Source organism: Oncorhynchus masou, chromosome 19 (assembly GCF_036934945.1).
Source record: "Oncorhynchus masou masou isolate Uvic2021 chromosome 19, UVic_Omas_1.1, whole genome shotgun sequence".
Classification (NCBI taxonomy): Eukaryota; Metazoa; Chordata; class Actinopteri; order Salmoniformes; family Salmonidae; genus Oncorhynchus; species Oncorhynchus masou.
The window spans coordinates 26,726,617-26,749,625 of record NC_088230.1 but is presented as its reverse complement, the minus strand read 5'-3'; the positions used below and the strand labels follow the sequence as shown (position 1 = coordinate 26,749,625).

Below are 23,009 nucleotides of genomic sequence, written 5' to 3'. Positions count from 1 at the left end.
CGTTGGACTAGTAATCGCAAGGTTGCAAGGTCAAACCCCTGAGCTGACAAGGTACAAATCAGGCAGTTAACCTAGGCCGTCATTGAAAATAAGAATTTGTTCTTAACTGACTTGCCTGGTTAAATAAAGGTAAAATTAAATAATAAAATAAAAAATCCCAGAAGTCAGCTGGTCAAATTTCTGCTCTGCTCTGGTCAACTGTAAGTGCTGTTATTGTGAAGTGAAAAAATTTAGGAGCAACAACAGCTCTAGGCCACAAAGTGGTAGGCCACCCAAGCTCACAGAATGTGTAGGGAGATGCATGAAATGGGTTTCCATGGCCAAACAGCTGCACAAGCTGCACCAATGCACAATGCCAAGTGAAGGCTTGGGTGGTGTAAAATTCGCCACCATTGTAAGCCATGCTGTGGGAAATCATGCTTCACCACCTGGGTTTGGTTGATGCCAGAAGAACACGACCTGCCACAAACATAGTGCCAACTGTAAAGTTTGGAGAAGGGACAATGGTCTGGGGCTGTTTTTCATGGTTTGGGCTTGGCCCCTTAGTTCCAGTGATGGGAAATTTAAATGCTACAGCATACAATGACATTCTGTGCTTCCAACTTTGTGACAACAGTTTGGGGAAGGCCCTTTCCTGTTTCAGCATGACAATGCCCCCGTGTTGGGGCTCTTAAGGTTAACAACTTCCCATACAGAAGACGCCTTGTCCAATGATTTATGTGTAACGTAATGGAACTGATCAAGCGCTACGGCTACTAAGTGCTTTTGGCACATAACATAAGCAGTGACCTAGTGACATTGTCCAGAACAAACAGGGATGCATTTTTATAAAGGTGTTAGATATTTCAGGCATCATAGCTATATTCTTCATATGCCATCTTCATCCCTTTGTCATGTCCTATAAATGAGTTCTCACAAGAAAAGTTAAGGGCATTATCAAATCAAATTTTATCGGTCACATACATATGTTTAGCAATGTTATTGCGGGTGTAGCGAAATGCTTGTATGGACCCAAATAAAAGTGCATGTGGACCTGTAATCTTTAGAACAGCCAGGTAAATAATAATTTCAAAAGCAATATTTTCCAAGGCTTCACAGTATTTTATGCATCATTTCATGAAGAAATGTATATTATCCTGGATGACGACCATAATTAGTTATTACATTTTGCAGTGCTAGGACTGATCTTCAGCAGTCATTTCTATGAATGTGTTTCAAGTTTATGAATCAGGCTCTGGTTCAGATTAATCGGATTCAGATGAGTCATAAAATTCAGATGGAGATTCAGTTATGTTAGTCTAGTCAGAGGAAGAGTCAAGCAATGCCAACAATGTATCCAATTCAGAATCCGAAACACTTTCAGACTCACTTTTCAGTCCCAGATAAAGAGATCCTGGCCCTTGATGGGGACTGTCTTCAGCTCAATGGTGGTTGGCTTGTGGTCCTCTAGGCTTCTGACAGCCAGTGCAGTTCTAGAAGCATGTTCAGGTGCATCCTCCTTTACAATTTGCACCAGTCTTTCAAGATAAATACCTAGTAAATTACCAGTATGCTACTTTCACCCCTTCACAGGGCATCAATTCCATTTTACCAGCACCTAAATTATACAATTGTTTTATAGTCCGGGATTAGAATTAATCTTTGTCCAGAAAACCAGTCCTTAACATTGGAAGCTAATAAAGCGAAAATAGATTTATTTTAAATTGGAACCTGTGGTGAAAAACAGACCAACATCAACAGGTTGTTCCTGAGTAGGTTCTGCCTGATGCAGGTCTTGCACTGAAGCATTGTGTCAGTTGTGTTACAGTACAAGGAAAAACATACATTGCAAAGAGTCAGAGGCTCCATTTCCATTTGTCTCATCTCAACGGTCCCTCCACTCAGACCTTTTCCTATGGCTTTTGAGGATTGGACATATTGAGGAAAGATTAATTGAGAATGGGGCAAAGGTATTACCTTTGTTACATCTCTCCTCTAGCTCCATGGGAACTCTTTGAACCCACTATCACATCATTCCTGCACTTCATGACCACTTGCTCCAAGTGCAACACCATCTCCTCCAAAGTTAATTATTTAACTAGGCAAGTCCGTTTAAGAACAAATTCTTATTTACAATGACGGCCAGGCAAAAGGCCTCCAGCGGGGACTGGGGCTGGGATAAAAAATAAAAATGAATTAAATAAAAATAAGACAATACATCACAACACTACATAAAGAGAGACCTAAGACGACAACATAGCATGGTAGCAGCACAAAACAGGGTACAAACATTATTGGGCACAGACAACGGCAAGAAGGTAGAGACAAATATACATCACACCAAGCAGCCACAACTATCAGTAAAAGCGTCCATGATTGAGTCTTTGAATGAAGAGATTGAGATAAAACTGTCCAGTTTGAGTGTTTGTTGCAGCTCGTTCCAGTCGCTAATGGTAAAGTCCTCGGTGGAGGTGATAGGACAAATGCACCCATAACAAATTATAGTCTGTCTAGTGGATCTCGATGTTGTGGTCAGTAAGCCATGCTGTGGGAAACTTTCACCCGTTTAACATGTTTTGATTGATAAGGTCCATGTTGAGAAAGCCACATGCAAAGTATTTAACATCTAACGTTACTCAAAGTTGAGTCAGACCTTACCTCGACAGAACAGTCTTACTCCGTTCTCTCAAATGATAAAATTACTTAAATTAGGCCAAATTCATTAGAGCACAGGGCGGCGCAAAATTGGCCCAGCATCGTACGTGTAGGGTTTGGCCGGGGTAGGCCGTCACTGTAAACAATAATTTGTTCCTAACTGACTTAACAAGTGAAAACATTTTTTTTTTTAAATAGCTGCTAAATTGAACATGCAGTTTATGATCTAATCTTTAGATAATTGATATTTAAAGAATAAATATTTAACAATGACATACTGCTACTGTGAGATTATGAGATCTGACATTATGACGCATTAGATTCCACAGGCCATCATTCACACCCAAATGAGTTGGGACAAAAGCCTATGCAGTGAAACAAAAATGAAAGACTGAATGCATTTAAATTATCTTTATTAAATTCAAACATCCAGTTACTCCACAAATCAATACAGTCAATATAACGAACTTTGTCCTAGGGTAGCTCAGTTCCAATTTAGAGCTTTGTAAATGAAAAGGCAATAATGCCAACTCCACATTGGTAGTGATGGCCAGCTCCATTGTATGATAAAGATCACAATGACCCTTGCGAAGACAGTCACTAGGAATTAAATAAATGAAAACACCTTGTTACAACCTTTATAAAGCTATTCTCCCCATAATCCTGCTAACACATTTGGTTGCAAATTGCATTGGGATAGTGTCATCCTAAATACAATCTTGCAACAACTTCACAAAATGCATTCTTACAAGTGTAACACTGTCCTTTTCTGGTCTGCTGTCCCCCAACCTTGAAGCCCAGGCGTCGCTAGTCAACGAGACAATTTGGAAGGATGGAGTCACAACGAGCAGTGCCCTGAAAGACAACCAGGAAAATGATTTAACGATACACCCTTTTGCATGTTAAAATGTGACACCAGAAATCTGAAAATTGGGGACTCCTGAGTGGCGCAGCAGTCTAAGGCGTCACTACAGACAGGGTTCAGAGCAGACAGAGGAGTCACTAGTCAGGGGTTCGATCCCAGGCTGTGTCACAACCGGCCATGACAGGGAGTCCCATAGGGCTGTGCACAAAGGGCAAACCATCGTCGGGGTTAGGGCAGGGTTTGGCCAGGGGAGCTTTACTTGGGTAATTAAAAAAAGTAAAAAAACAGTAAAAAATAAATAACAATAATGACAAAAAAAGAAGTCATATCGGACAGGGTTATCACTCTTACACAAACCTAGAAGATACTTAGTTGTTAGCTACAGTTTGTATTTTTCCCATCCATGTCTGATCTGAAGTTACCTGAAGGACAGTATGGTAAAAAAAATTACCATTAACTTCATTGTGCATGTGTAACGAATGTGAAACGGCTAGCTTAGTTAGCGGTGCGCGCTAAATAGCGTTTCAATCGGTGACATCACTTGCTCTGAGACCTTGAAGTAGTGGTTCCCCTTACTCTGCAAGGGCCGCGGCTTTTGTGGAGCGATGGGTAACGACGCTTCGTGGGTGACTGTTGTTGATGTGTGCAGAGGGTCCCTGGTTCGCGCCCGGGTATTGGCGAGGGGACGGTATAAAGTTATACTGTTACACACGTCAGATCCGACAGGGTTGTCAATCTTACAGGAATCAGGTTCGGGATAGGTTCATCCTTAATACAATCTTACAACGAGTTTGAACAAAGCTAACAGATACTTACAGTTGTTAGCTACAGACTGTATTTTTCTCATCCATGTCTGGTCTGCAGTTACCTGAAAGACAGTATGGTAAAACATTTTTTTACCATTAACTATATTGTGCAAGGATGTTCAAATGTATCATGATCAATTATGCCAATTGTATTTCAGAAGTCAGATCCGACAGAGTTGTCAATCTTACAGGAATCAGGTTCGGGATAGGTTCATCCTTAATACAATCTTGCAACGAGTTTGAACAAAACTAACAGATACTTACAGTTGTTAGCTACAGACTGTATTTTTCTCATCCATGTCTGGTCTGCAGTTACCTGAAAGACAGTATGGTAAAACGTTTTTTTACCATTAACTATATTGTGCAAGGATGTTCAAATGTATCATGATCAATTATGCCAATTGTATTTCAGAAGTCAGATCCGACAGGGTTGTCAATCTTACAGGAATCAGGTTCGGGATAGGTTCATCCTTAATACAATCTTGCAACGAGTTTGAACAAAGCTAACATATACTTACAGCTAGCTACAAGATGTACTTTCCCCATCCATTCTGGTCTGCAGTTCCCTGAAAGACAGTAGTCAAAATATTAACATGAAGTTTGTGCATGCACGTTCAAATGTATCATGATCAATTATGCTAATTGTATTTTAGGAGTCAGATCCGACAGGGTTGTCAATCTTACAGGAATCAGGTTCGGGATAGGTTCATCCTTAATACAATCTTTGCAAAAAACTAGGAGTAGACAACAGATTCTTACAGGCGTTACAGGAAGCCATGTTCTGGTGTAGAGGATTCCATTTCTGGTCTGCATATCTGAAAAACGGTAAGATGAACAGTTTCACATTAAACCCTGGTGCATGTTCAACTGTGGTATCAGAAATCTGCAAATGGTATTTCAGAAGTCAGATCCGACAGGGTTGTCAATCTTACAGGAATCAGGTTCGGGATAGGTTCATCCTTAATACAATCTTGCAACGAGTTTGAACAAAACTAACAGATACTTACAGCTAGCTACAATATGTACTTTCCCCATCCATTCTGGTCTGCAGTTCCCTGAAAGACAGTAGTCAAAATATTAACATGAAGTTTGTGCATGCACGTTCAAATGTATCATGATCAATTATGCTAATTGTATTTTAGGAGTCAGATCCGACAGGGTTGTCAATCTTACAGGAATCAGGTTCGGGATAGGTTCATCCTTAATACAATCTTGCAACGAGTTTGAACAAAACTAACAGATACTTACAGTTGTTAGCTACAGACTGTATTTTTCTCATCCATGTCTGGTCTGCAGTTACCTGAAAGACAGTATGGTAAAACATTTTTTTACCATTAACTATATTGTGCAAGGATGTTCAAATGTATCATGATCAATTATGCCAATTGTATTTCAGAAGTCAGATCCGACAGGGTTGTCAATCTTACAGGAATCAGGTTCGGGATAGGTTCATCCTTAATACAATCTTGCAACGAGTTTGAACAAAACTAACAGATACTTACAGTTGTTAGCTACAGACTGTATTTTTCTCATCCATGTCTGGTCTGCAGTTACCTGAAAGACAGTATGGTAAAACATTTTTTTACCATTAACTATATTGTGCAAGGATGTTCAAATGTTTCATGATCAATTATGCCAATTGTATTTCAGAAGTCAGATCCGACAGGGTTGTCAATCTTACAGGAATCAGGTTCGGGATAGGTTCATCCTTAATACAATCTTTGCAAAAAACTAGGAGTAGACAACAGATTCTTACAGGCGTTACAGGAAGCCATGTTCTGGTGTAGAGGATTCCATTTCTGGTCTGCATATCTGAAAAACGGTAAGATGAACAGTTTCACATTAAACCCTGGTGCATGTTCAACTGTGGTATCAGAAATCTGCAAATGGTATTTCAGAAGTCAGATCCGACAGGGTTGTCAATCTTACAGGAATCAGGTTCGGGATAGGTTCATCCTTAATACAATCTTGCAACGAGTTTGAACAAAACTAACAGATACTTACAGTTGTTAGCTACAGACTGTATTTTTCTCATCCATGTCTGGTCTGCAGTTACCTGAAAGACAGTATGGTAAAACATTTTTTTACCATTAACTATATTGTGCAAGGATGTTCAAATGTATCATGATCAATTATGCCAATTGTATTTCAGAAGTCAGATCCGACAGGGTTGTCAATCTTACAGGAATCAGGTTCGGGATAGGTTCATCCTTAATACAATCTTGCAACGAGTTTGAACAAAACTAACAGATACTTACAGTTGTTAGCTACAGACTGTATTTTTCTCATCCATGTCTGGTCTGCAGTTACCTGAAAGACAGTATGGTAAAACATTTTTTTACCATTAACTATATTGTGCAAGGATGTTCATATGTATCATGATCAATTATGCCAATTGTATTTCAGAAGTCAGATCCGACAGGGTTGTCAATCTTACAGGAATCAGGTTCGGGATAGGTTCATCCTTAATACAATCTTGCAACGAGTTTGAACAAAACTAACAGATACTTACAGCTAGTTACAAGATGTACTTTCCCCATCCATTCTGGTCTGCAGTTCCCTGAAAGACAGTACAGTCAAAATATGAACATGAAGTTTGTGCATGCACGTTCAAATGTATCATGATCAATTATGCTAATTGTATTTCAGAAGTCAGATCCGACAGGGTTGTCAATCTTACAGGAATCAGGTTCGGGATAGGTTCATCCTTAATACAATCTTACAACGAGTTTGAACAAAACTAACAGATACTTACAGTTGTTAGCTACAGACTGTATTTTTCTCATCCATGTCTGGTCTGCAGTTACCTGAAAGACAGTATGGTAAAACATTTTTTTACCATTAACTATATTGTGCAAGGATGTTCAAATGTATCATGATCAATTATGCCAATTGTATTTCAGAAGTCAGATCCGACAGGGTTGTCAATCTTACAGGAATCAGGTTCGGGATAGGTTCATCCTTAATACAATCTTGCAACGAGTTTGAACAAAACTAACAGATACTTACAGTTGTTAGCTACAGACTGTATTTTTCTCATCCATGTCTGGTCTGCAGTTACCTGAAAGACAGTATGGTAAAACATTTTTTTACCATTAACTATATTGTGCAAGGATGTTCAAATGTTTCATGATCAATTATGCCAATTGTATTTCAGAAGTCAGATCCGACAGGGTTGTCAATCTTACAGGAATCAGGTTCGGGATAGGTTCATCCTTAATACAATCTTTGCAAAAAACTAGGAGTAGACAACAGATTCTTACAGGCGTTACAGGAAGCCATGTTCTGGTGTAGAGGATTCCATTTCTGGTCTGCATATCTGAAAAACGGTAAGATGAACAGTTTCACATTAAACCCTGGTGCATGTTCAACTGTGGTATCAGAAATCTGCAAATGGTATTTCAGAAGTCAGATCCGACAGGGTTGTCAATCTTACAGGAATCAGGTTCGGGATAGGTTCATCCTTAATACAATCTTGCAACGAGTTTGAACAAAACTAACAGATACTTACAGTTGTTAGCTACAGACTGTATTTTTCTCATCCATGTCTGGTCTGCAGTTACCTGAAAGACAGTATGGTAAAACATTTTTTTACCATTAACTATATTGTGCAAGGATGTTCAAATGTATCATGATCAATTATGCCAATTGTATTTCAGAAGTCAGATCCGACAGGGTTGTCAATCTTACAGGAATCAGGTTCGGGATAGGTTCATCCTTAATACAATCTTGCAACGAGTTTGAACAAAACTAACAGATACTTACAGTTGTTAGCTACAGACTGTATTTTTCTCATCCATGTCTGGTCTGCAGTTACCTGAAAGACAGTATGGTAAAACATTTTTTTACCATTAACTATATTGTGCAAGGATGTTCATATGTATCATGATCAATTATGCCAATTGTATTTCAGAAGTCAGATCCGACAGGGTTGTCAATCTTACAGGAATCAGGTTCGGGATAGGTTCATCCTTAATACAATCTTGCAACGAGTTTGAACAAAACTAACAGATACTTACAGCTAGTTACAAGATGTACTTTCCCCATCCATTCTGGTCTGCAGTTCCCTGAAAGACAGTACAGTCAAAATATGAACATGAAGTTTGTGCATGCACGTTCAAATGTATCATGATCAATTATGCTAATTGTATTTCAGAAGTCAGATCCGACAGGGTTGTCAATCTTACAGGAATCAGGTTCGGGATAGGTTCATCCTTAATACAATCTTACAACGAGTTTGAACAAAACTAACAGATACTTACAGTTGTTAGCTACAGACTGTATTTTTCTCATCCATGTCTGGTCTGCAGTTACCTGAAAGACAGTATGGTAAAACATTTTTTTACCATTAACTATATTGTGCATGGATGTTCAAATGTATCATGATCAATTATGCCAATTGTATTTCAGAAGTCAGATCCGACAGGGTTGTCAATCTTACAGGAATCAGGTTCGGGATAGGTTCATCCTTAATACAATCTTTGCAAAAAACTAGGAGTAGACAACAGATTCTTACAGGCGTTACAGGAAGCCATGTTCTGGTGTAGAGGATTCCATTTCTGGTCTGCATATCTGAAAAACGGTAAGATGAACAGTTTCACATTAAACCCTGGTGCATGTTCAACTGTGGTATCAGAAATCTGCAAATGGTATTTCAGAAGTCAGATCCGACAGGGTTGTCAATCTTACAGGAATCAGGTTCGGGATAGGTTCATCCTTAATACAATCTTACAACGAGTTTGAACAAAGCTAACAGATACTTACAGTTGTTAGCTACAGACTGTATTTTCCTCATCCATGTCTGGTCTGCAGTTCCCTGAAAGACAGTAGTCAAAATATTAACATGACGTTTGTGCATGCACGTTCAAATGTATCATGATCAATTATGCTAATTGTATTTTAGGAGTCAGATCCGACAGGGTTGTCAATCTTACAGGAATCAGGTTCGGGATAGGTTCATCCTTAATACAATCTTGCAACGAGTTTGAACAAAACTAACAGATACTTACAGTTGTTAGCTACAGACTGTATTTTTCTCATCCATGTCTGGTCTGCAGTTACCTGAAAGACAGTATGGTAAAACATTTTTTTACCATTAACTATATTGTGCAAGGATGTTCATATGTATCATGATCAATTATGCCAATTGTATTTCAGAAGTCAGATCCGACAGGGTTGTCAATCTTACAGGAATCAGGTTCGGGATAGGTTCATCCTTAATACAATCTTGCAACGAGTTTGAACAAAACTAACAGATACTTACAGTTGTTAGCTACAGACTGTATTTTTCTCATCCATGTCTGGTCTGCAGTTACCTGAAAGACAGTATGGTAAAACATTTTTTTACCATTAACTATATTGTGCAAGGATGTTCATATGTATCATGATCAATTATGCCAATTGTATTTCAGAAGTCAGATCCGACAGGGTTGTCAATCTTACAGGAATCAGGTTCGGGATAGGTTCATCCTTAATACAATCTTGCAACGAGTTTGAACAAAACTAACAGATACTTACAGCTAGTTACAAGATGTACTTTCCCCATCCATTCTGGTCTGCAGTTCCCTGAAAGACAGTACAGTCAAAATATGAACATGAAGTTTGTGCATGCACGTTCAAATGTATCATGATCAATTATGCTAATTGTATTTCAGAAGTCAGATCCGACAGGGTTGTCAATCTTACAGGAATCAGGTTCGGGATAGGTTCATCCTTAATACAATCTTACAACGAGTTTGAACAAAACTAACAGATACTTACAGTTGTTAGCTACAGACTGTATTTTTCTCATCCATGTCTGGTCTGCAGTTACCTGAAAGACAGTATGGTAAAACATTTTTTTACCATTAACTATATTGTGCATGGATGTTCAAATGTATCATGATCAATTATGCCAATTGTATTTCAGAAGTCAGATCCGACAGGGTTGTCAATCTTACAGGAATCAGGTTCGGGATAGGTTCATCCTTAATACAATCTTTGCAAAAAACTAGGAGTAGACAACAGATTCTTACAGGCGTTACAGGAAGCCATGTTCTGGTGTAGAGGATTCCATTTCTGGTCTGCATATCTGAAAAACGGTAAGATGAACAGTTTCACATTAAACCCTGGTGCATGTTCAACTGTGGTATCAGAAATCTGCAAATGGTATTTCAGAAGTCAGATCCGACAGGGTTGTCAATCTTACAGGAATCAGGTTCGGGATAGGTTCATCCTTAATACAATCTTACAACGAGTTTGAACAAAGCTAACAGATACTTACAGTTGTTAGCTACAGACTGTATTTTCCTCATCCATGTCTGGTCTGCAGTTCCCTGAAAGACAGTAGTCAAAATATTAACATGACGTTTGTGCATGCACGTTCAAATGTATCATGATCAATTATGCTAATTGTATTTTAGGAGTCAGATCCGACAGGGTTGTCAATCTTACAGGAATCAGGTTCGGGATAGGTTCATCCTTAATACAATCTTGCAACGAGTTTGAACAAAACTAACAGATACTTACAGTTGTTAGCTACAGACTGTATTTTTCTCATCCATGTCTGGTCTGCAGTTACCTGAAAGACAGTATGGTAAAACATTTTTTTACCATTAACTATATTGTGCAAGGATGTTCATATGTATCATGATCAATTATGCCAATTGTATTTCAGAAGTCAGATCCGACAGGGTTGTCAATCTTACAGGAATCAGGTTCGGGATAGGTTCATCCTTAATACAATCTTGCAACGAGTTTGAACAAAACTAACAGATACTTACAGCTAGTTACAAGATGTACTTTCCCATCCATTCTGGTCTGCAGTTCCCTGAAAGACAGTACAGTCAAAATATGAACATGAAGTTTGTGCATGCACGTTCAAATGTATCATGATCAATTATGCTAATTGTATTTCAGAAGTCAGATCCGACAGGGTTGTCAATCTTACAGGAATCAGGTTCGGGATAGGTTCATCCTTAATACAATCTTTGCAAAAAACTAGGAGTAGACAACAGATTCTTACAGGCGTTACAGGAAGCCATGTTCTGGTGTAGAGGATTCCATTTCTGGTCTGCATATCTGAAAAACGGTAAGATGAACAGTTTCACATTAAACCCTGGTGCATGTTCAACTGTGGTATCAGAAATCTGCAAATGGTATTTCAGAAGTCAGATCCGACAGGGTTGTCAATCTTACAGGAATCAGGTTCGGGATAGGTTCATCCTTAATACAATCTTACAACGAGTTTGAACAAAGCTAACAGATACTTACAGTTGTTAGCTACAGACTGTATTTTCCTCATCCATGTCTGGTCTGCAGTTCCCTGAAAGACAGTAGTCAAAATATTAACATGACGTTTGTGCATGCACGTTCAAATGTATCATGATCAATTATGCTAATTGTATTTTAGGAGTCAGATCCGACAGGGTTGTCAATCTTACAGGAATCAGGTTCGGGATAGGTTCATCCTTAATACAATCTTGCAACGAGTTTGAACAAAACTAACAGATACTTACAGTTGTTAGCTACAGACTGTATTTTTCTCATCCATGTCTGGTCTGCAGTTACCTGAAAGACAGTATGGTAAAACATTTTTTTACCATTAACTATATTGTGCAAGGATGTTCAACTGTATCATGATCAATTATGCCAATTGTATTTCAGAAGTCAGATCCGACAGGGTTGTCAATCTTACAGGAATCAGGTTCGGGATAGGTTCATCCTTAATACAATCTTTGCAAAAAACTAGGAGTAGACAACAGATTCTTACAGGCGTTACAGGAAGCCATGTTCTGGTGTAGAGGATTCCATTTCTGGTCTGCATATCTGAAAAACGGTAAGATGAACAGTTTCACATTAAACCCTGGTGCATGTTCAACTGTGGTATCAGAAATCTGCAAATGGTATTTCAGAAGTCAGATCCGACAGGGTTGTCAATCTTACAGGAATCAGGTTCGGGATAGGTTCATCCTTAATACAATCTTGCAACGAGTTTGAACAAAGCTAACATATACTTACAGCTAGCTACAAGATGTACTTTCCCCATCCATTCTGGTCTGCAGTTCCCTGAAAGACAGTATGGTAAAACATTTTTTTACCATTAACTATATTGTGCAAGGATGTTCAAATGTATCATGATCAATTATGCCAATTGTATTTCAGAAGTCAGATCCGACAGGGTTGTCAATCTTACAGGAATCAGGTTCGGGATAGGTTCATCCTTAATACAATCTTGCAACGAGTTTGAACAAAACTAACAGATACTTACAGTTGTTAGCTACAGACTGTATTTTTCTCATCCATGTCTGGTCTGCAGTTACCTGAAAGACAGTATGGTAAAACATTTTTTTACCATTAACTATATTGTGCAAGGATGTTCAAATGTATCATGATCAATTATGCCAATTGTATTTCAGAAGTCAGATCCGACAGGGTTGTCAATCTTACAGGAATCAGGTTCGGGATAGGTTCATCCTTAATACAATCTTTGCAAAAAACTAGGAGTAGACAACAGATTCTTACAGGCGTTACAGGAAGCCATGTTCTGGTGTAGAGGATTCCATTTCTGGTTTGCATATCTGAAAAACGGTAAGATGAACAGTTTCACATTAAACCCTGGTGCATGTTCAACTGTGGTATCAGAAATCTGCAAATGGTATTTCAGAAGTCAGATCCGACAGGGTTGTCAATCTTACAGGAATCAGGTTCGGGATAGGTTCATCCTTAATACAATCTTGCAACGAGTTTGAACAAAACTAACAGATACTTACAGTTGTTAGCTACAGACTGTATTTTTCTCATCCATGTCTGGTCTGCAGTTACCTGAAAGACAGTATGGTAAAAAAGTTTTTACCATTAACTATGTTGTGCAAGGATGTTCAAATGTATCATGATCAATTATGCCAATTGTATTTCAGAAGTCAAATCCGACAGGGTTGTCAATCTTACAGGAATCAGGTTCGGGATAGGTTCATCCTTAATACAATCTTGCAACGAGTTTGAACAAAGCTAACATATACTTACAGCTAGCTACAAGATGTACTTTCCCCATCCATTCTGGTCTGCAGTTCCCTGAAAGACAGTAGTCAAAATATTAACATGAAGTTTGTGCATGCACGTTCAAATGTATCATGATCAATTATGCTAATTGTATTTTAGGAGTCAGATCCGACAGGGTTGTCAATCTTACAGGAATCAGGTTCGGGATAGGTTCATCCTTAATACAATCTTGCAACGAGTTTGAACAAAACTAACAGATACTTACAGTTGTTAGCTACAGACTGTATTTTTCTCATCCATGTCTGGTCTGCAGTTACCTGAAAGACAGTATGGTAAAACATTTTTTTACCATTAACTATATTGTGCAAGGATGTTCATATGTATCATGATCAATTATGCCAATTGTATTTCAGAAGTCAGATCCGACAGGGTTGTCAATCTTACAGGAATCAGGTTCGGGATAGGTTCATCCTTAATACAATCTTGCAACGAGTTTGAACAAAACTAACAGATACTTACAGCTAGTTACAAGATGTACTTTCCCCATCCATTCTGGTCTGCAGTTCCCTGAAAGACAGTACAGTCAAAATATGAACATGAAGTTTGTGCATGCACGTTCAAATGTATCATGATCAATTATGCTAATTGTATTTCAGAAGTCAGATCCGACAGGGTTGTCAATCTTACAGGAATCAGGTTCGGGATAGGTTCATCCTTAATACAATCTTTGCAAAAAACTAGGAGTAGACAACAGATTCTTACAGGCGTTACAGGAAGCCATGTTCTGGTGTAGAGGATTCCATTTCTGGTCTGCATATCTGAAAAACGGTAAGATGAACAGTTTCACATTAAACCCTGGTGCATGTTCAACTGTGGTATCAGAAATCTGCAAATGGTATTTCAGAAGTCAGATCCGACAGGGTTGTCAATCTTACAGGAATCAGGTTCGGGATAGGTTCATCCTTAATACAATCTTACAACGAGTTTGAACAAAGCTAACAGATACTTACAGTTGTTAGCTACAGACTGTATTTTCCTCATCCATGTCTGGTCTGCAGTTCCCTGAAAGACAGTAGTCAAAATATTAACATGACGTTTGTGCATGCACGTTCAAATGTATCATGATCAATTATGCTAATTGTATTTTAGGAGTCAGATCCGACAGGGTTGTCAATCTTACAGGAATCAGGTTCGGGATAGGTTCATCCTTAATACAATCTTGCAACGAGTTTGAACAAAACTAACAGATACTTACAGTTGTTAGCTACAGACTGTATTTTTCTCATCCATGTCTGGTCTGCAGTTACCTGAAAGACAGTATGGTAAAACATTTTTTTACCATTAACTATATTGTGCAAGGATGTTCAACTGTATCATGATCAATTATGCCAATTGTATTTCAGAAGTCAGATCCGACAGGGTTGTCAATCTTACAGGAATCAGGTTCGGGATAGGTTCATCCTTAATACAATCTTTGCAAAAAACTAGGAGTAGACAACAGATTCTTACAGGCGTTACAGGAAGCCATGTTCTGGTGTAGAGGATTCCATTTCTGGTCTGCATATCTGAAAAACGGTAAGATGAACAGTTTCACATTAAACCCTGGTGCATGTTCAACTGTGGTATCAGAAATCTGCAAATGGTATTTCAGAAGTCAGATCCGACAGGGTTGTCAATCTTACAGGAATCAGGTTCGGGATAGGTTCATCCTTAATACAATCTTGCAACGAGTTTGAACAAAGCTAACATATACTTACAGCTAGCTACAAGATGTACTTTCCCCATCCATTCTGGTCTGCAGTTCCCTGAAAGACAGTATGGTAAAACATTTTTTTACCATTAACTATATTGTGCAAGGATGTTCAAATGTATCATGATCAATTATGCCAATTGTATTTCAGAAGTCAGATCCGACAGGGTTGTCAATCTTACAGGAATCAGGTTCGGGATAGGTTCATCCTTAATACAATCTTGCAACGAGTTTGAACAAAACTAACAGATACTTACAGTTGTTAGCTACAGACTGTATTTTTCTCATCCATGTCTGGTCTGCAGTTACCTGAAAGACAGTATGGTAAAACATTTTTTTACCATTAACTATATTGTGCAAGGATGTTCAAATGTATCATGATCAATTATGCCAATTGTATTTCAGAAGTCAGATCCGACAGGGTTGTCAATCTTACAGGAATCAGGTTCGGGATAGGTTCATCCTTAATACAATCTTTGCAAAAAACTAGGAGTAGACAACAGATTCTTACAGGCGTTACAGGAAGCCATGTTCTGGTGTAGAGGATTCCATTTCTGGTTTGCATATCTGAAAAACGGTAAGATGAACAGTTTCACATTAAACCCTGGTGCATGTTCAACTGTGGTATCAGAAATCTGCAAATGGTATTTCAGAAGTCAGATCCGACAGGGTTGTCAATCTTACAGGAATCAGGTTCGGGATAGGTTCATCCTTAATACAATCTTGCAACGAGTTTGAACAAAACTAACAGATACTTACAGTTGTTAGCTACAGACTGTATTTTTCTCATCCATGTCTGGTCTGCAGTTACCTGAAAGACAGTATGGTAAAAAAGTTTTTACCATTAACTATGTTGTGCAAGGATGTTCAAATGTATCATGATCAATTATGCCAATTGTATTTCAGAAGTCAAATCCGACAGGGTTGTCAATCTTACAGGAATCAGGTTCGGGATAGGTTCATCCTTAATACAATCTTGCAACGAGTTTGAACAAAGCTAACATATACTTACAGCTAGCTACAAGATGTACTTTCCCCATCCATTCTGGTCTGCAGTTCCCTGAAAGACAGTAGTCAAAATATTAACATGAAGTTTGTGCATGCACGTTCAAATGTATCATGATCAATTATGCTAATTGTATTTTAGGAGTCAGATCCGACAGGGTTGTCAATCTTACAGGAATCAGGTTCGGGATAGGTTCATCCTTAATACAATCTTGCAACGAGTTTGAACAAAACTAACAGATACTTACAGTTGTTAGCTACAGACTGTATTTTTCTCATCCATGTCTGGTCTGCAGTTACCTGAAAGACAGTATGGTAAAACATTTTTTTACCATTAACTATATTGTGCAAGGATGTTCATATGTATCATGATCAATTATGCCAATTGTATTTCAGAAGTCAGATCCGACAGGGTTGTCAATCTTACAGGAATCAGGTTCGGGATAGGTTCATCCTTAATACAATCTTGCAACGAGTTTGAACAAAACTAACAGATACTTACAGCTAGTTACAAGATGTACTTTCCCCATCCATTCTGGTCTGCAGTTCCCTGAAAGACAGTACAGTCAAAATATGAACATGAAGTTTGTGCATGCACGTTCAAATGTATCATGATCAATTATGCTAATTGTATTTCAGAAGTCAGATCCGACAGGGTTGTCAATCTTACAGGAATCAGGTTCGGGATAGGTTCATCCTTAATACAATCTTACAACGAGTTTGAACAAAACTAACAGATACTTACAGTTGTTAGCTACAGACTGTATTTTTCTCATCCATGTCTGGTCTGCAGTTACCTGAAAGACAGTATGGTAAAACATTTTTTTACCATTAACTATATTGTGCATGGATGTTCAAATGTATCATGATCAATTATGCCAATTGTATTTCAGAAGTCAGATCCGACAGGGTTGTCAATCTTACAGGAATCAGGTTCGGGATAGGTTCATCCTTAATACAATCTTTGCAAAAAACTAGGAGTAGACAACAGATTCTTACAGGCGTTACAGGAAGCCATGTTCTGGTGTAGAGGATTCCATTTCTGGTCTGCATATCTGAAAAACGGTAAGATGAACAGTTTCACATTAAACCCTGGTGCATGTTCAACTGTGGTATCAGAAATCTGCAAATGGTATTTCAGAAGTCAGATCCGACAGGGTTGTCAATCTTACAGGAATCAGGTTCGGGATAGGTTCATCCTTAATACAATCTTACAACGAGTTTGAACAAAACTAACAGATACTTACAGTTGTTAGCTACAGACTGTATTTTCCTCATCCATGTCTGGTCTGCAGTTCCCTGAAAGACAGTAGTCAAAATATTAACATGACGTTTGTGCATGCACGTTCAAATGTATCATGATCAATTATGCTAATTGTATTTTAGGAGTCAGATCCGACAGGGTTGTCAATCTTACAGGAATCAGGTTCGGGATAGGTTCATCCTTAATACAATCTTGCAACGAGTTTGAACAAAACTAACAGATACTTACAGTTGTTAGCTACAGACTGTATTTTTCTCATCCATGTCTGGTCTGCAGTTACCTGAAAGACAGTATGGTAAAACATTTTTTTACCATTAACTATATTGTGCAAGGATGTTCATATGTATCATGATCAATTATGCCAATTGTATTTCAGAAGTCAGATCCGACAGGGTTGTCAATCTTACAGGAATCAGGTTCGGGATAGGTTCATCCTTAATACAATCTTGCAACGAGTTTGAACAAAACTAACAGATACTTACAGCTAGTTACAAGATGTACTTTCCCCATCCATTCTGGTCTGCAGTTCCCTGAAAGACAGTACAGTCAAAATATGAACATGAAGTTTGTGCATGCACGTTCAAATGTATCATGATCAATTATGCTAATTGTATTTCAGAAGTCAGATCCGACAGGGTTGTCAATCTTACAGGAATCAGGTTCGGGATAGGTTCATCCTTAATACAATCTTACAACGAGTTTGAACAAAACTAACAGATACTTACAGTTGTTAGCTACAGACTGTATTTTTCTCATCCATGTCTGGTCTGCAGTTACCTGAAAGACAGTATGGTAAAACATTTTTTTACCATTAACTATATTGTGCAAGGATGTTCAAATGTATCATGATCAATTATGCCAATTGTATTTCAGAAGTCAGATCCGACAGGGTTGTCAATCTTACAGGAATCAGGTTCGGGATAGGTTCATCCTTAATACAATCTTGCAACGAGTTTGAACAAAACTAACAGATACTTACAGTTGTTAGCTACAGACTGTATTTTTCTCATCCATGTCTGGTCTGCAGTTACCTGAAAGACAGTATGGTAAAACATTTTTTTACCATTAACTATATTGTGCAAGGATGTTCAAATGTTTCATGATCAATTATGCCAATTGTATTTCAGAAGTCAGATCCGACAGGGTTGTCAATCTTACAGGAATCAGGTTCGGGATAGGTTCATCCTTAATACAATCTTTGCAAAAAACTAGGAGTAGACAACAGATTCTTACAGGCGTTACAGGAAGCCATGTTCTGGTGTAGAGGATTCCATTTCTGGTCTGCATATCTGAAAAACGGTAAGATGAACAGTTTCACATTAAACCCTGGTGCATGTTCAACTGTGGTATCAGAAATCTGCAAATGGTATTTCAGAAGTCAGATCCGACAGGGTTGTCAATCTTACAGGAATCAGGTTCGGGATAGGTTCATCCTTAATACAATCTTGCAACGAGTTTGAACAAAACTAACAGATACTTACAGTTGTTAGCTACAGACTGTATTTTTCTCATCCATGTCTGGTCTGCAGTTACCTGAAAGACAGTATGGTAAAACATTTTTTTACCATTAACTATATTGTGCAAGGATGTTCAAATGTATCATGATCAATTATGCCAATTGTATTTCAGAAGTCAGATCCGACAGGGTTGTCAATCTTACAGGAATCAGGTTCGGGATAGGTTCATCCTTAATACAATCTTGCAACGAGTTTGAACAAAACTAACAGATACTTACAGTTGTTAGCTACAGACTGTATTTTTCTCATCCATGTCTGGTCTGCAGTTACCTGAAAGACAGTATGGTAAAACATTTTTTTACCATTAACTATATTGTGCAAGGATGTTCATATGTATCATGATCAATTATGCCAATTGTATTTCAGAAGTCAGATCCGACAGGGTTGTCAATCTTACAGGAATCAGGTTCGGGATAGGTTCATCCTTAATACAATCTTTGCAAAAAACTAGGAGTAGACAACAGATTCTTACAGGCGTTACAGGAAGCCATGTTCTGGTGTAGAGGATTCCATTTCTGGTCTGCATATCTGAAAAACGGTAAGATGAACAGTTTCACATTAAACCCTGGTGCATGTTCAACTGTGGTATCAGAAATCTGCAAATGGTATTTCAGAAGTCAGATCCGACAGGGTTGTCAATCTTACAGGAATCAGGTTCGGGATAGGTTCATCCTTAATACAATCTTACAACGAGTTTGAACAAAGCTAACAGATACTTACAGTTGTTAGCTACAGACTGTATTTTCCTCATCCATGTCTGGTCTGCAGTTCCCTGAAAGACAGTAGTCAAAATATTAACATGACGTTTGTGCATGCACGTTCAAATGTATCATGATCAATTATGCTAATTGTATTTTAGGAGTCAGATCCGACAGGGTTGTCAATCTTACAGGAATCAGGTTCGGGATAGGTTCATCCTTAATACAATCTTGCAACGAGTTTGAACAAAACTAACAGATACTTACAGTTGTTAGCTACAGACTGTATTTTTCTCATCCATGTCTGGTCTGCAGTTACCTGAAAGACAGTATGGTAAAACATTTTTTTACCATTAACTATATTGTGCAAGGATGTTCATATGTATCATGATCAATTATGCCAATTGTATTTCAGAAGTCAGATCCGACAGGGTTGTCAATCTTACAGGAATCAGGTTCGGGATAGGTTCATCCTTAATACAATCTTGCAACGAGTTTGAACAAAACTAACAGATACTTACAGCTAGTTACAAGATGTACTTTCCCCATCCATTCTGGTCTGCAGTTCCCTGAAAGACAGTACAGTCAAAATATGAACATGAAGTTTGTGCATGCACGTTCAAATGTATCATGATCAATTATGCTAATTGTATTTCAGAAGTCAGATCCGACAGGGTTGTCAATCTTACAGGAATCAGGTTCGGGATAGGTTCATCCTTAATACAATCTTACAACGAGTTTGAACAAAACTAACAGATACTTACAGTTGTTAGCTACAGACTGTATTTTTCTCATCCATGTCTGGTCTGCAGTTACCTGAAAGACAGTATGGTAAAACATTTTTTTACCATTAACTATATTGTGCATGGATGTTCAAATGTATCATGATCAATTATGCCAATTGTATTTCAGAAGTCAGATCCGACAGGGTTGTCAATCTTACAGGAATCAGGTTCGGGATAGGTTCATCCTTAATACAATCTTTGCAAAAAACTAGGAGTAGACAACAGATTCTTACAGGCGTTACAGGAAGCCATGTTCTGGTGTAGAGGATTCCATTTCTGGTCTGCATATCTGAAAAACGGTAAGATGAACAGTTTCACATTAAACCCTGGTGCATGTTCAACTGTGGTATCAGAAATCTGCAAATGGTATTTCAGAAGTCAGATCCGACAGGGTTGTCAATCTTACAGGAATCAGGTTCGGGATAGGTTCATCCTTAATACAATCTTACAACGAGTTTGAACAAAGCTAACAGATACTTACAGTTGTTAGCTACAGACTGTATTTTCCTCATCCATGTCTGGTCTGCAGTTCCCTGAAAGACAGTAGTCAAAATATTAACATGACGTTTGTGCATGCACGTTCAAATGTATCATGATCAATTATGCTAATTGTATTTTAGGAGTCAGATCCGACAGGGTTGTCAATCTTACAGGAATCAGGTTCGGGATAGGTTCATCCTTAATACAATCTTGCAACGAGTTTGAACAAAACTAACAGATACTTACAGTTGTTAGCTACAGACTGTATTTTTCTCATCCATGTCTGGTCTGCAGTTACCTGAAAGACAGTATGGTAAAACATTTTTTTACCATTAACTATATTGTGCAAGGATGTTCAACTGTATCATGATCAATTATGCCAATTGTATTTCAGAAGTCAGATCCGACAGGGTTGTCAATCTTACAGGAATCAGGTTCGGGATAGGTTCATCCTTAATACAATCTTTGCAAAAAACTAGGAGTAGACAACAGATTCTTACAGGCGTTACAGGAAGCCATGTTCTGGTGTAGAGGATTCCATTTCTGGTCTGCATATCTGAAAAACGGTAAGATGAACAGTTTCACATTAAACCCTGGTGCATGTTCAACTGTGGTATCAGAAATCTGCAAATGGTATTTCAGAAGTCAGATCCGACAGGGTTGTCAATCTTACAGGAATCAGGTTCGGGATAGGTTCATCCTTAATACAATCTTGCAACGAGTTTGAACAAAGCTAACATATACTTACAGCTAGCTACAAGATGTACTTTCCCCATCCATTCTGGTCTGCAGTTCCCTGAAAGACAGTATGGTAAAACATTTTTTACCATTAACTATATTGTGCAAGGATGTTCAAATGTATCATGATCAATTATGCCAATTGTATTTCAGAAGTCAGATCCGACAGGGTTGTCAATCTTACAGGAATCAGGTTCGGGATAGGTTCATCCTTAATACAATCTTGCAACGAGTTTGAACAAAACTAACAGATACTTACAGTTGTTAGCTACAGACTGTATTTTTCTCATCCATGTCTGGTCTGCAGTTACCTGAAAGACAGTATGGTAAAACATTTTTTTACCATTAACTATATTGTGCAAGGATGTTCAAATGTATCATGATCAATTATGCCAATTGTATTTCAGAAGTCAGATCCGACAGGGTTGTCAATCTTACAGGAATCAGGTTCGGGATAGGTTCATCCTTAATACAATCTTTGCAAAAAACTAGGAGTAGACAACAGATTCTTACAGGCGTTACAGGAAGCCATGTTCTGGTGTAGAGGATTCCATTTCTGGTTTGCATATCTGAAAAACGGTAAGATGAACAGTTTCACATTAAACCCTGGTGCATGTTCAACTGTGGTATCAGAAATCTGCAAATGGTATTTCAGAAGTCAGATCCGACAGGGTTGTCAATCTTACAGGAATCAGGTTCGGGATAGGTTCATCCTTAATACAATCTTGCAACGAGTTTGAACAAAACTAACAGATACTTACAGTTGTTAGCTACAGACTGTATTTTTCTCATCCATGTCTGGTCTGCAGTTACCTGAAAGACAGTATGGTAAAAAAGTTTTTACCATTAACTATGTTGTGCAAGGATGTTCAAATGTATCATGATCAATTATGCCAATTGTATTTCAGAAGTCAAATCCGACAGGGTTGTCAATCTTACAGGAATCAGGTTCGGGATAGGTTCATCCTTAATACAATCTTGCAACGAGTTTGAACAAAGCTAACATATACTTACAGCTAGCTACAAGATGTACTTTCCCCATCCATTCTGGTCTGCAGTTCCCTGAAAGACAGTAGTCAAAATATTAACATGAAGTTTGTGCATGCACGTTCAAATGTATCATGATCAATTATGCTAATTGTATTTTAGGAGTCAGATCCGACAGGGTTGTCAATCTTACAGGAATCAGGTTCGGGATAGGTTCATCCTTAATACAATCTTGCAACGAGTTTGAACAAAACTAACAGATACTTACAGTTGTTAGCTACAGACTGTATTTTTCTCATCCATGTCTGGTCTGCAGTTACCTGAAAGACAGTATGGTAAAACATTTTTTTACCATTAACTATATTGTGCAAGGATGTTCATATGTATCATGATCAATTATGCCAATTGTATTTCAGAAGTCAGATCCGACAGGGTTGTCAATCTTACAGGAATCAGGTTCGGGATAGGTTCATCCTTAATACAATCTTGCAACGAGTTTGA

The 23,009-nt window shown here is 38.2% G+C and overlaps 75 non-coding genes across 75 annotated transcripts; all 75 read right to left on the bottom strand.

The window, feature by feature from the left end:
- Window positions 1–4,456: 4,456 nt before the first annotated feature.
- Window positions 4,457–4,528, bottom strand: LOC135506310 (small nucleolar RNA SNORD50). Its single transcript, XR_010450391.1, has one exon. It is a non-coding gene; the product is annotated as a small nucleolar RNA SNORD50 (small nucleolar RNA).
- Window positions 4,529–4,710: 182 nt separating this feature from the next.
- Window positions 4,711–4,782, bottom strand: LOC135506336 (small nucleolar RNA SNORD50). The gene has a single exon (XR_010450417.1). It is a non-coding gene; the product is annotated as a small nucleolar RNA SNORD50 (small nucleolar RNA).
- Window positions 4,783–4,951: 169 nt separating this feature from the next.
- LOC135506370 (small nucleolar RNA SNORD50) lies at window positions 4,952–5,023 on the bottom strand. The gene has a single exon (XR_010450450.1). It is a non-coding gene; the product is annotated as a small nucleolar RNA SNORD50 (small nucleolar RNA).
- A 176-nt stretch (window positions 5,024–5,199) lies between these two features.
- LOC135506335 (small nucleolar RNA SNORD50) lies at window positions 5,200–5,271 on the bottom strand. The gene has a single exon (XR_010450415.1). It is a non-coding gene; the product is annotated as a small nucleolar RNA SNORD50 (small nucleolar RNA).
- A 169-nt stretch (window positions 5,272–5,440) lies between these two features.
- Window positions 5,441–5,512, bottom strand: LOC135506367 (small nucleolar RNA SNORD50). Its single transcript, XR_010450448.1, has one exon. It is a non-coding gene; the product is annotated as a small nucleolar RNA SNORD50 (small nucleolar RNA).
- Window positions 5,513–5,694: 182 nt separating this feature from the next.
- On the bottom strand, window positions 5,695–5,766 carry LOC135506334 (small nucleolar RNA SNORD50). Its single transcript, XR_010450414.1, has one exon. It is a non-coding gene; the product is annotated as a small nucleolar RNA SNORD50 (small nucleolar RNA).
- Window positions 5,767–5,948: 182 nt separating this feature from the next.
- Window positions 5,949–6,020, bottom strand: LOC135506332 (small nucleolar RNA SNORD50). Its single transcript, XR_010450412.1, has one exon. It is a non-coding gene; the product is annotated as a small nucleolar RNA SNORD50 (small nucleolar RNA).
- Window positions 6,021–6,196: 176 nt separating this feature from the next.
- LOC135506331 (small nucleolar RNA SNORD50) lies at window positions 6,197–6,268 on the bottom strand. Its single transcript, XR_010450411.1, has one exon. It is a non-coding gene; the product is annotated as a small nucleolar RNA SNORD50 (small nucleolar RNA).
- Window positions 6,269–6,450: 182 nt separating this feature from the next.
- LOC135506329 (small nucleolar RNA SNORD50) lies at window positions 6,451–6,522 on the bottom strand. The gene has a single exon (XR_010450410.1). It is a non-coding gene; the product is annotated as a small nucleolar RNA SNORD50 (small nucleolar RNA).
- A 182-nt stretch (window positions 6,523–6,704) lies between these two features.
- Window positions 6,705–6,776, bottom strand: LOC135506328 (small nucleolar RNA SNORD50). Its single transcript, XR_010450409.1, has one exon. It is a non-coding gene; the product is annotated as a small nucleolar RNA SNORD50 (small nucleolar RNA).
- A 171-nt stretch (window positions 6,777–6,947) lies between these two features.
- Window positions 6,948–7,019, bottom strand: LOC135506327 (small nucleolar RNA SNORD50). The gene has a single exon (XR_010450408.1). It is a non-coding gene; the product is annotated as a small nucleolar RNA SNORD50 (small nucleolar RNA).
- A 182-nt stretch (window positions 7,020–7,201) lies between these two features.
- LOC135506326 (small nucleolar RNA SNORD50) lies at window positions 7,202–7,273 on the bottom strand. Its single transcript, XR_010450407.1, has one exon. It is a non-coding gene; the product is annotated as a small nucleolar RNA SNORD50 (small nucleolar RNA).
- A 182-nt stretch (window positions 7,274–7,455) lies between these two features.
- On the bottom strand, window positions 7,456–7,527 carry LOC135506325 (small nucleolar RNA SNORD50). Its single transcript, XR_010450406.1, has one exon. It is a non-coding gene; the product is annotated as a small nucleolar RNA SNORD50 (small nucleolar RNA).
- Window positions 7,528–7,703: 176 nt separating this feature from the next.
- Window positions 7,704–7,775, bottom strand: LOC135506324 (small nucleolar RNA SNORD50). The gene has a single exon (XR_010450405.1). It is a non-coding gene; the product is annotated as a small nucleolar RNA SNORD50 (small nucleolar RNA).
- Window positions 7,776–7,957: 182 nt separating this feature from the next.
- Window positions 7,958–8,029, bottom strand: LOC135506323 (small nucleolar RNA SNORD50). Its single transcript, XR_010450404.1, has one exon. It is a non-coding gene; the product is annotated as a small nucleolar RNA SNORD50 (small nucleolar RNA).
- Window positions 8,030–8,211: 182 nt separating this feature from the next.
- LOC135506322 (small nucleolar RNA SNORD50) lies at window positions 8,212–8,283 on the bottom strand. Its single transcript, XR_010450403.1, has one exon. It is a non-coding gene; the product is annotated as a small nucleolar RNA SNORD50 (small nucleolar RNA).
- A 171-nt stretch (window positions 8,284–8,454) lies between these two features.
- LOC135506320 (small nucleolar RNA SNORD50) lies at window positions 8,455–8,526 on the bottom strand. The gene has a single exon (XR_010450401.1). It is a non-coding gene; the product is annotated as a small nucleolar RNA SNORD50 (small nucleolar RNA).
- A 182-nt stretch (window positions 8,527–8,708) lies between these two features.
- Window positions 8,709–8,780, bottom strand: LOC135506319 (small nucleolar RNA SNORD50). The gene has a single exon (XR_010450400.1). It is a non-coding gene; the product is annotated as a small nucleolar RNA SNORD50 (small nucleolar RNA).
- A 176-nt stretch (window positions 8,781–8,956) lies between these two features.
- Window positions 8,957–9,028, bottom strand: LOC135506318 (small nucleolar RNA SNORD50). Its single transcript, XR_010450399.1, has one exon. It is a non-coding gene; the product is annotated as a small nucleolar RNA SNORD50 (small nucleolar RNA).
- Window positions 9,029–9,201: 173 nt separating this feature from the next.
- On the bottom strand, window positions 9,202–9,273 carry LOC135506366 (small nucleolar RNA SNORD50). The gene has a single exon (XR_010450447.1). It is a non-coding gene; the product is annotated as a small nucleolar RNA SNORD50 (small nucleolar RNA).
- A 182-nt stretch (window positions 9,274–9,455) lies between these two features.
- Window positions 9,456–9,527, bottom strand: LOC135506317 (small nucleolar RNA SNORD50). Its single transcript, XR_010450398.1, has one exon. It is a non-coding gene; the product is annotated as a small nucleolar RNA SNORD50 (small nucleolar RNA).
- A 182-nt stretch (window positions 9,528–9,709) lies between these two features.
- Window positions 9,710–9,781, bottom strand: LOC135506316 (small nucleolar RNA SNORD50). Its single transcript, XR_010450397.1, has one exon. It is a non-coding gene; the product is annotated as a small nucleolar RNA SNORD50 (small nucleolar RNA).
- Window positions 9,782–9,952: 171 nt separating this feature from the next.
- LOC135506315 (small nucleolar RNA SNORD50) lies at window positions 9,953–10,024 on the bottom strand. The gene has a single exon (XR_010450396.1). It is a non-coding gene; the product is annotated as a small nucleolar RNA SNORD50 (small nucleolar RNA).
- A 182-nt stretch (window positions 10,025–10,206) lies between these two features.
- On the bottom strand, window positions 10,207–10,278 carry LOC135506314 (small nucleolar RNA SNORD50). The gene has a single exon (XR_010450395.1). It is a non-coding gene; the product is annotated as a small nucleolar RNA SNORD50 (small nucleolar RNA).
- A 176-nt stretch (window positions 10,279–10,454) lies between these two features.
- Window positions 10,455–10,526, bottom strand: LOC135506313 (small nucleolar RNA SNORD50). Its single transcript, XR_010450394.1, has one exon. It is a non-coding gene; the product is annotated as a small nucleolar RNA SNORD50 (small nucleolar RNA).
- Window positions 10,527–10,699: 173 nt separating this feature from the next.
- Window positions 10,700–10,771, bottom strand: LOC135506365 (small nucleolar RNA SNORD50). The gene has a single exon (XR_010450446.1). It is a non-coding gene; the product is annotated as a small nucleolar RNA SNORD50 (small nucleolar RNA).
- A 182-nt stretch (window positions 10,772–10,953) lies between these two features.
- LOC135506312 (small nucleolar RNA SNORD50) lies at window positions 10,954–11,025 on the bottom strand. The gene has a single exon (XR_010450393.1). It is a non-coding gene; the product is annotated as a small nucleolar RNA SNORD50 (small nucleolar RNA).
- A 170-nt stretch (window positions 11,026–11,195) lies between these two features.
- LOC135506311 (small nucleolar RNA SNORD50) lies at window positions 11,196–11,267 on the bottom strand. Its single transcript, XR_010450392.1, has one exon. It is a non-coding gene; the product is annotated as a small nucleolar RNA SNORD50 (small nucleolar RNA).
- A 176-nt stretch (window positions 11,268–11,443) lies between these two features.
- Window positions 11,444–11,515, bottom strand: LOC135506309 (small nucleolar RNA SNORD50). Its single transcript, XR_010450390.1, has one exon. It is a non-coding gene; the product is annotated as a small nucleolar RNA SNORD50 (small nucleolar RNA).
- Window positions 11,516–11,688: 173 nt separating this feature from the next.
- On the bottom strand, window positions 11,689–11,760 carry LOC135506364 (small nucleolar RNA SNORD50). Its single transcript, XR_010450445.1, has one exon. It is a non-coding gene; the product is annotated as a small nucleolar RNA SNORD50 (small nucleolar RNA).
- Window positions 11,761–11,942: 182 nt separating this feature from the next.
- LOC135506308 (small nucleolar RNA SNORD50) lies at window positions 11,943–12,014 on the bottom strand. The gene has a single exon (XR_010450389.1). It is a non-coding gene; the product is annotated as a small nucleolar RNA SNORD50 (small nucleolar RNA).
- Window positions 12,015–12,190: 176 nt separating this feature from the next.
- On the bottom strand, window positions 12,191–12,262 carry LOC135506307 (small nucleolar RNA SNORD50). The gene has a single exon (XR_010450388.1). It is a non-coding gene; the product is annotated as a small nucleolar RNA SNORD50 (small nucleolar RNA).
- Window positions 12,263–12,440: 178 nt separating this feature from the next.
- On the bottom strand, window positions 12,441–12,512 carry LOC135506306 (small nucleolar RNA SNORD50). Its single transcript, XR_010450387.1, has one exon. It is a non-coding gene; the product is annotated as a small nucleolar RNA SNORD50 (small nucleolar RNA).
- Window positions 12,513–12,694: 182 nt separating this feature from the next.
- On the bottom strand, window positions 12,695–12,766 carry LOC135506305 (small nucleolar RNA SNORD50). The gene has a single exon (XR_010450386.1). It is a non-coding gene; the product is annotated as a small nucleolar RNA SNORD50 (small nucleolar RNA).
- A 176-nt stretch (window positions 12,767–12,942) lies between these two features.
- On the bottom strand, window positions 12,943–13,014 carry LOC135506304 (small nucleolar RNA SNORD50). Its single transcript, XR_010450385.1, has one exon. It is a non-coding gene; the product is annotated as a small nucleolar RNA SNORD50 (small nucleolar RNA).
- A 181-nt stretch (window positions 13,015–13,195) lies between these two features.
- On the bottom strand, window positions 13,196–13,267 carry LOC135506343 (small nucleolar RNA SNORD50). Its single transcript, XR_010450425.1, has one exon. It is a non-coding gene; the product is annotated as a small nucleolar RNA SNORD50 (small nucleolar RNA).
- Window positions 13,268–13,436: 169 nt separating this feature from the next.
- LOC135506363 (small nucleolar RNA SNORD50) lies at window positions 13,437–13,508 on the bottom strand. The gene has a single exon (XR_010450444.1). It is a non-coding gene; the product is annotated as a small nucleolar RNA SNORD50 (small nucleolar RNA).
- A 182-nt stretch (window positions 13,509–13,690) lies between these two features.
- Window positions 13,691–13,762, bottom strand: LOC135506303 (small nucleolar RNA SNORD50). The gene has a single exon (XR_010450384.1). It is a non-coding gene; the product is annotated as a small nucleolar RNA SNORD50 (small nucleolar RNA).
- A 171-nt stretch (window positions 13,763–13,933) lies between these two features.
- Window positions 13,934–14,005, bottom strand: LOC135506302 (small nucleolar RNA SNORD50). Its single transcript, XR_010450383.1, has one exon. It is a non-coding gene; the product is annotated as a small nucleolar RNA SNORD50 (small nucleolar RNA).
- Window positions 14,006–14,181: 176 nt separating this feature from the next.
- Window positions 14,182–14,253, bottom strand: LOC135506301 (small nucleolar RNA SNORD50). Its single transcript, XR_010450382.1, has one exon. It is a non-coding gene; the product is annotated as a small nucleolar RNA SNORD50 (small nucleolar RNA).
- A 173-nt stretch (window positions 14,254–14,426) lies between these two features.
- Window positions 14,427–14,498, bottom strand: LOC135506362 (small nucleolar RNA SNORD50). The gene has a single exon (XR_010450443.1). It is a non-coding gene; the product is annotated as a small nucleolar RNA SNORD50 (small nucleolar RNA).
- A 182-nt stretch (window positions 14,499–14,680) lies between these two features.
- LOC135506300 (small nucleolar RNA SNORD50) lies at window positions 14,681–14,752 on the bottom strand. The gene has a single exon (XR_010450381.1). It is a non-coding gene; the product is annotated as a small nucleolar RNA SNORD50 (small nucleolar RNA).
- Window positions 14,753–14,928: 176 nt separating this feature from the next.
- On the bottom strand, window positions 14,929–15,000 carry LOC135506296 (small nucleolar RNA SNORD50). Its single transcript, XR_010450379.1, has one exon. It is a non-coding gene; the product is annotated as a small nucleolar RNA SNORD50 (small nucleolar RNA).
- Window positions 15,001–15,178: 178 nt separating this feature from the next.
- Window positions 15,179–15,250, bottom strand: LOC135506295 (small nucleolar RNA SNORD50). Its single transcript, XR_010450378.1, has one exon. It is a non-coding gene; the product is annotated as a small nucleolar RNA SNORD50 (small nucleolar RNA).
- A 182-nt stretch (window positions 15,251–15,432) lies between these two features.
- On the bottom strand, window positions 15,433–15,504 carry LOC135506294 (small nucleolar RNA SNORD50). Its single transcript, XR_010450377.1, has one exon. It is a non-coding gene; the product is annotated as a small nucleolar RNA SNORD50 (small nucleolar RNA).
- A 176-nt stretch (window positions 15,505–15,680) lies between these two features.
- On the bottom strand, window positions 15,681–15,752 carry LOC135506293 (small nucleolar RNA SNORD50). The gene has a single exon (XR_010450376.1). It is a non-coding gene; the product is annotated as a small nucleolar RNA SNORD50 (small nucleolar RNA).
- Window positions 15,753–15,933: 181 nt separating this feature from the next.
- LOC135506342 (small nucleolar RNA SNORD50) lies at window positions 15,934–16,005 on the bottom strand. Its single transcript, XR_010450424.1, has one exon. It is a non-coding gene; the product is annotated as a small nucleolar RNA SNORD50 (small nucleolar RNA).
- Window positions 16,006–16,174: 169 nt separating this feature from the next.
- Window positions 16,175–16,246, bottom strand: LOC135506361 (small nucleolar RNA SNORD50). Its single transcript, XR_010450442.1, has one exon. It is a non-coding gene; the product is annotated as a small nucleolar RNA SNORD50 (small nucleolar RNA).
- A 182-nt stretch (window positions 16,247–16,428) lies between these two features.
- LOC135506292 (small nucleolar RNA SNORD50) lies at window positions 16,429–16,500 on the bottom strand. The gene has a single exon (XR_010450374.1). It is a non-coding gene; the product is annotated as a small nucleolar RNA SNORD50 (small nucleolar RNA).
- Window positions 16,501–16,671: 171 nt separating this feature from the next.
- Window positions 16,672–16,743, bottom strand: LOC135506291 (small nucleolar RNA SNORD50). Its single transcript, XR_010450373.1, has one exon. It is a non-coding gene; the product is annotated as a small nucleolar RNA SNORD50 (small nucleolar RNA).
- Window positions 16,744–16,925: 182 nt separating this feature from the next.
- Window positions 16,926–16,997, bottom strand: LOC135506290 (small nucleolar RNA SNORD50). Its single transcript, XR_010450372.1, has one exon. It is a non-coding gene; the product is annotated as a small nucleolar RNA SNORD50 (small nucleolar RNA).
- Window positions 16,998–17,173: 176 nt separating this feature from the next.
- On the bottom strand, window positions 17,174–17,245 carry LOC135506289 (small nucleolar RNA SNORD50). The gene has a single exon (XR_010450371.1). It is a non-coding gene; the product is annotated as a small nucleolar RNA SNORD50 (small nucleolar RNA).
- A 173-nt stretch (window positions 17,246–17,418) lies between these two features.
- LOC135506360 (small nucleolar RNA SNORD50) lies at window positions 17,419–17,490 on the bottom strand. Its single transcript, XR_010450441.1, has one exon. It is a non-coding gene; the product is annotated as a small nucleolar RNA SNORD50 (small nucleolar RNA).
- A 182-nt stretch (window positions 17,491–17,672) lies between these two features.
- LOC135506288 (small nucleolar RNA SNORD50) lies at window positions 17,673–17,744 on the bottom strand. Its single transcript, XR_010450370.1, has one exon. It is a non-coding gene; the product is annotated as a small nucleolar RNA SNORD50 (small nucleolar RNA).
- Window positions 17,745–17,915: 171 nt separating this feature from the next.
- LOC135506287 (small nucleolar RNA SNORD50) lies at window positions 17,916–17,987 on the bottom strand. The gene has a single exon (XR_010450369.1). It is a non-coding gene; the product is annotated as a small nucleolar RNA SNORD50 (small nucleolar RNA).
- A 182-nt stretch (window positions 17,988–18,169) lies between these two features.
- On the bottom strand, window positions 18,170–18,241 carry LOC135506285 (small nucleolar RNA SNORD50). Its single transcript, XR_010450367.1, has one exon. It is a non-coding gene; the product is annotated as a small nucleolar RNA SNORD50 (small nucleolar RNA).
- Window positions 18,242–18,423: 182 nt separating this feature from the next.
- Window positions 18,424–18,495, bottom strand: LOC135506284 (small nucleolar RNA SNORD50). Its single transcript, XR_010450366.1, has one exon. It is a non-coding gene; the product is annotated as a small nucleolar RNA SNORD50 (small nucleolar RNA).
- Window positions 18,496–18,671: 176 nt separating this feature from the next.
- LOC135506283 (small nucleolar RNA SNORD50) lies at window positions 18,672–18,743 on the bottom strand. Its single transcript, XR_010450365.1, has one exon. It is a non-coding gene; the product is annotated as a small nucleolar RNA SNORD50 (small nucleolar RNA).
- A 182-nt stretch (window positions 18,744–18,925) lies between these two features.
- Window positions 18,926–18,997, bottom strand: LOC135506282 (small nucleolar RNA SNORD50). The gene has a single exon (XR_010450364.1). It is a non-coding gene; the product is annotated as a small nucleolar RNA SNORD50 (small nucleolar RNA).
- Window positions 18,998–19,179: 182 nt separating this feature from the next.
- Window positions 19,180–19,251, bottom strand: LOC135506281 (small nucleolar RNA SNORD50). The gene has a single exon (XR_010450363.1). It is a non-coding gene; the product is annotated as a small nucleolar RNA SNORD50 (small nucleolar RNA).
- Window positions 19,252–19,427: 176 nt separating this feature from the next.
- Window positions 19,428–19,499, bottom strand: LOC135506417 (small nucleolar RNA SNORD50). The gene has a single exon (XR_010450497.1). It is a non-coding gene; the product is annotated as a small nucleolar RNA SNORD50 (small nucleolar RNA).
- Window positions 19,500–19,672: 173 nt separating this feature from the next.
- On the bottom strand, window positions 19,673–19,744 carry LOC135506359 (small nucleolar RNA SNORD50). Its single transcript, XR_010450440.1, has one exon. It is a non-coding gene; the product is annotated as a small nucleolar RNA SNORD50 (small nucleolar RNA).
- Window positions 19,745–19,926: 182 nt separating this feature from the next.
- Window positions 19,927–19,998, bottom strand: LOC135506416 (small nucleolar RNA SNORD50). Its single transcript, XR_010450496.1, has one exon. It is a non-coding gene; the product is annotated as a small nucleolar RNA SNORD50 (small nucleolar RNA).
- Window positions 19,999–20,169: 171 nt separating this feature from the next.
- Window positions 20,170–20,241, bottom strand: LOC135506415 (small nucleolar RNA SNORD50). The gene has a single exon (XR_010450495.1). It is a non-coding gene; the product is annotated as a small nucleolar RNA SNORD50 (small nucleolar RNA).
- Window positions 20,242–20,423: 182 nt separating this feature from the next.
- LOC135506414 (small nucleolar RNA SNORD50) lies at window positions 20,424–20,495 on the bottom strand. Its single transcript, XR_010450494.1, has one exon. It is a non-coding gene; the product is annotated as a small nucleolar RNA SNORD50 (small nucleolar RNA).
- Window positions 20,496–20,671: 176 nt separating this feature from the next.
- Window positions 20,672–20,743, bottom strand: LOC135506413 (small nucleolar RNA SNORD50). Its single transcript, XR_010450493.1, has one exon. It is a non-coding gene; the product is annotated as a small nucleolar RNA SNORD50 (small nucleolar RNA).
- Window positions 20,744–20,916: 173 nt separating this feature from the next.
- LOC135506358 (small nucleolar RNA SNORD50) lies at window positions 20,917–20,988 on the bottom strand. The gene has a single exon (XR_010450439.1). It is a non-coding gene; the product is annotated as a small nucleolar RNA SNORD50 (small nucleolar RNA).
- Window positions 20,989–21,170: 182 nt separating this feature from the next.
- LOC135506410 (small nucleolar RNA SNORD50) lies at window positions 21,171–21,242 on the bottom strand. Its single transcript, XR_010450491.1, has one exon. It is a non-coding gene; the product is annotated as a small nucleolar RNA SNORD50 (small nucleolar RNA).
- A 176-nt stretch (window positions 21,243–21,418) lies between these two features.
- LOC135506409 (small nucleolar RNA SNORD50) lies at window positions 21,419–21,490 on the bottom strand. Its single transcript, XR_010450490.1, has one exon. It is a non-coding gene; the product is annotated as a small nucleolar RNA SNORD50 (small nucleolar RNA).
- A 177-nt stretch (window positions 21,491–21,667) lies between these two features.
- Window positions 21,668–21,739, bottom strand: LOC135506408 (small nucleolar RNA SNORD50). Its single transcript, XR_010450489.1, has one exon. It is a non-coding gene; the product is annotated as a small nucleolar RNA SNORD50 (small nucleolar RNA).
- Window positions 21,740–21,921: 182 nt separating this feature from the next.
- On the bottom strand, window positions 21,922–21,993 carry LOC135506407 (small nucleolar RNA SNORD50). Its single transcript, XR_010450488.1, has one exon. It is a non-coding gene; the product is annotated as a small nucleolar RNA SNORD50 (small nucleolar RNA).
- A 176-nt stretch (window positions 21,994–22,169) lies between these two features.
- On the bottom strand, window positions 22,170–22,241 carry LOC135506406 (small nucleolar RNA SNORD50). The gene has a single exon (XR_010450486.1). It is a non-coding gene; the product is annotated as a small nucleolar RNA SNORD50 (small nucleolar RNA).
- Window positions 22,242–22,422: 181 nt separating this feature from the next.
- On the bottom strand, window positions 22,423–22,494 carry LOC135506341 (small nucleolar RNA SNORD50). The gene has a single exon (XR_010450423.1). It is a non-coding gene; the product is annotated as a small nucleolar RNA SNORD50 (small nucleolar RNA).
- Window positions 22,495–22,663: 169 nt separating this feature from the next.
- On the bottom strand, window positions 22,664–22,735 carry LOC135506355 (small nucleolar RNA SNORD50). Its single transcript, XR_010450437.1, has one exon. It is a non-coding gene; the product is annotated as a small nucleolar RNA SNORD50 (small nucleolar RNA).
- Window positions 22,736–22,917: 182 nt separating this feature from the next.
- LOC135506405 (small nucleolar RNA SNORD50) lies at window positions 22,918–22,989 on the bottom strand. Its single transcript, XR_010450485.1, has one exon. It is a non-coding gene; the product is annotated as a small nucleolar RNA SNORD50 (small nucleolar RNA).
- Between the last annotated feature and the right edge of the window lie 20 nt (window positions 22,990–23,009).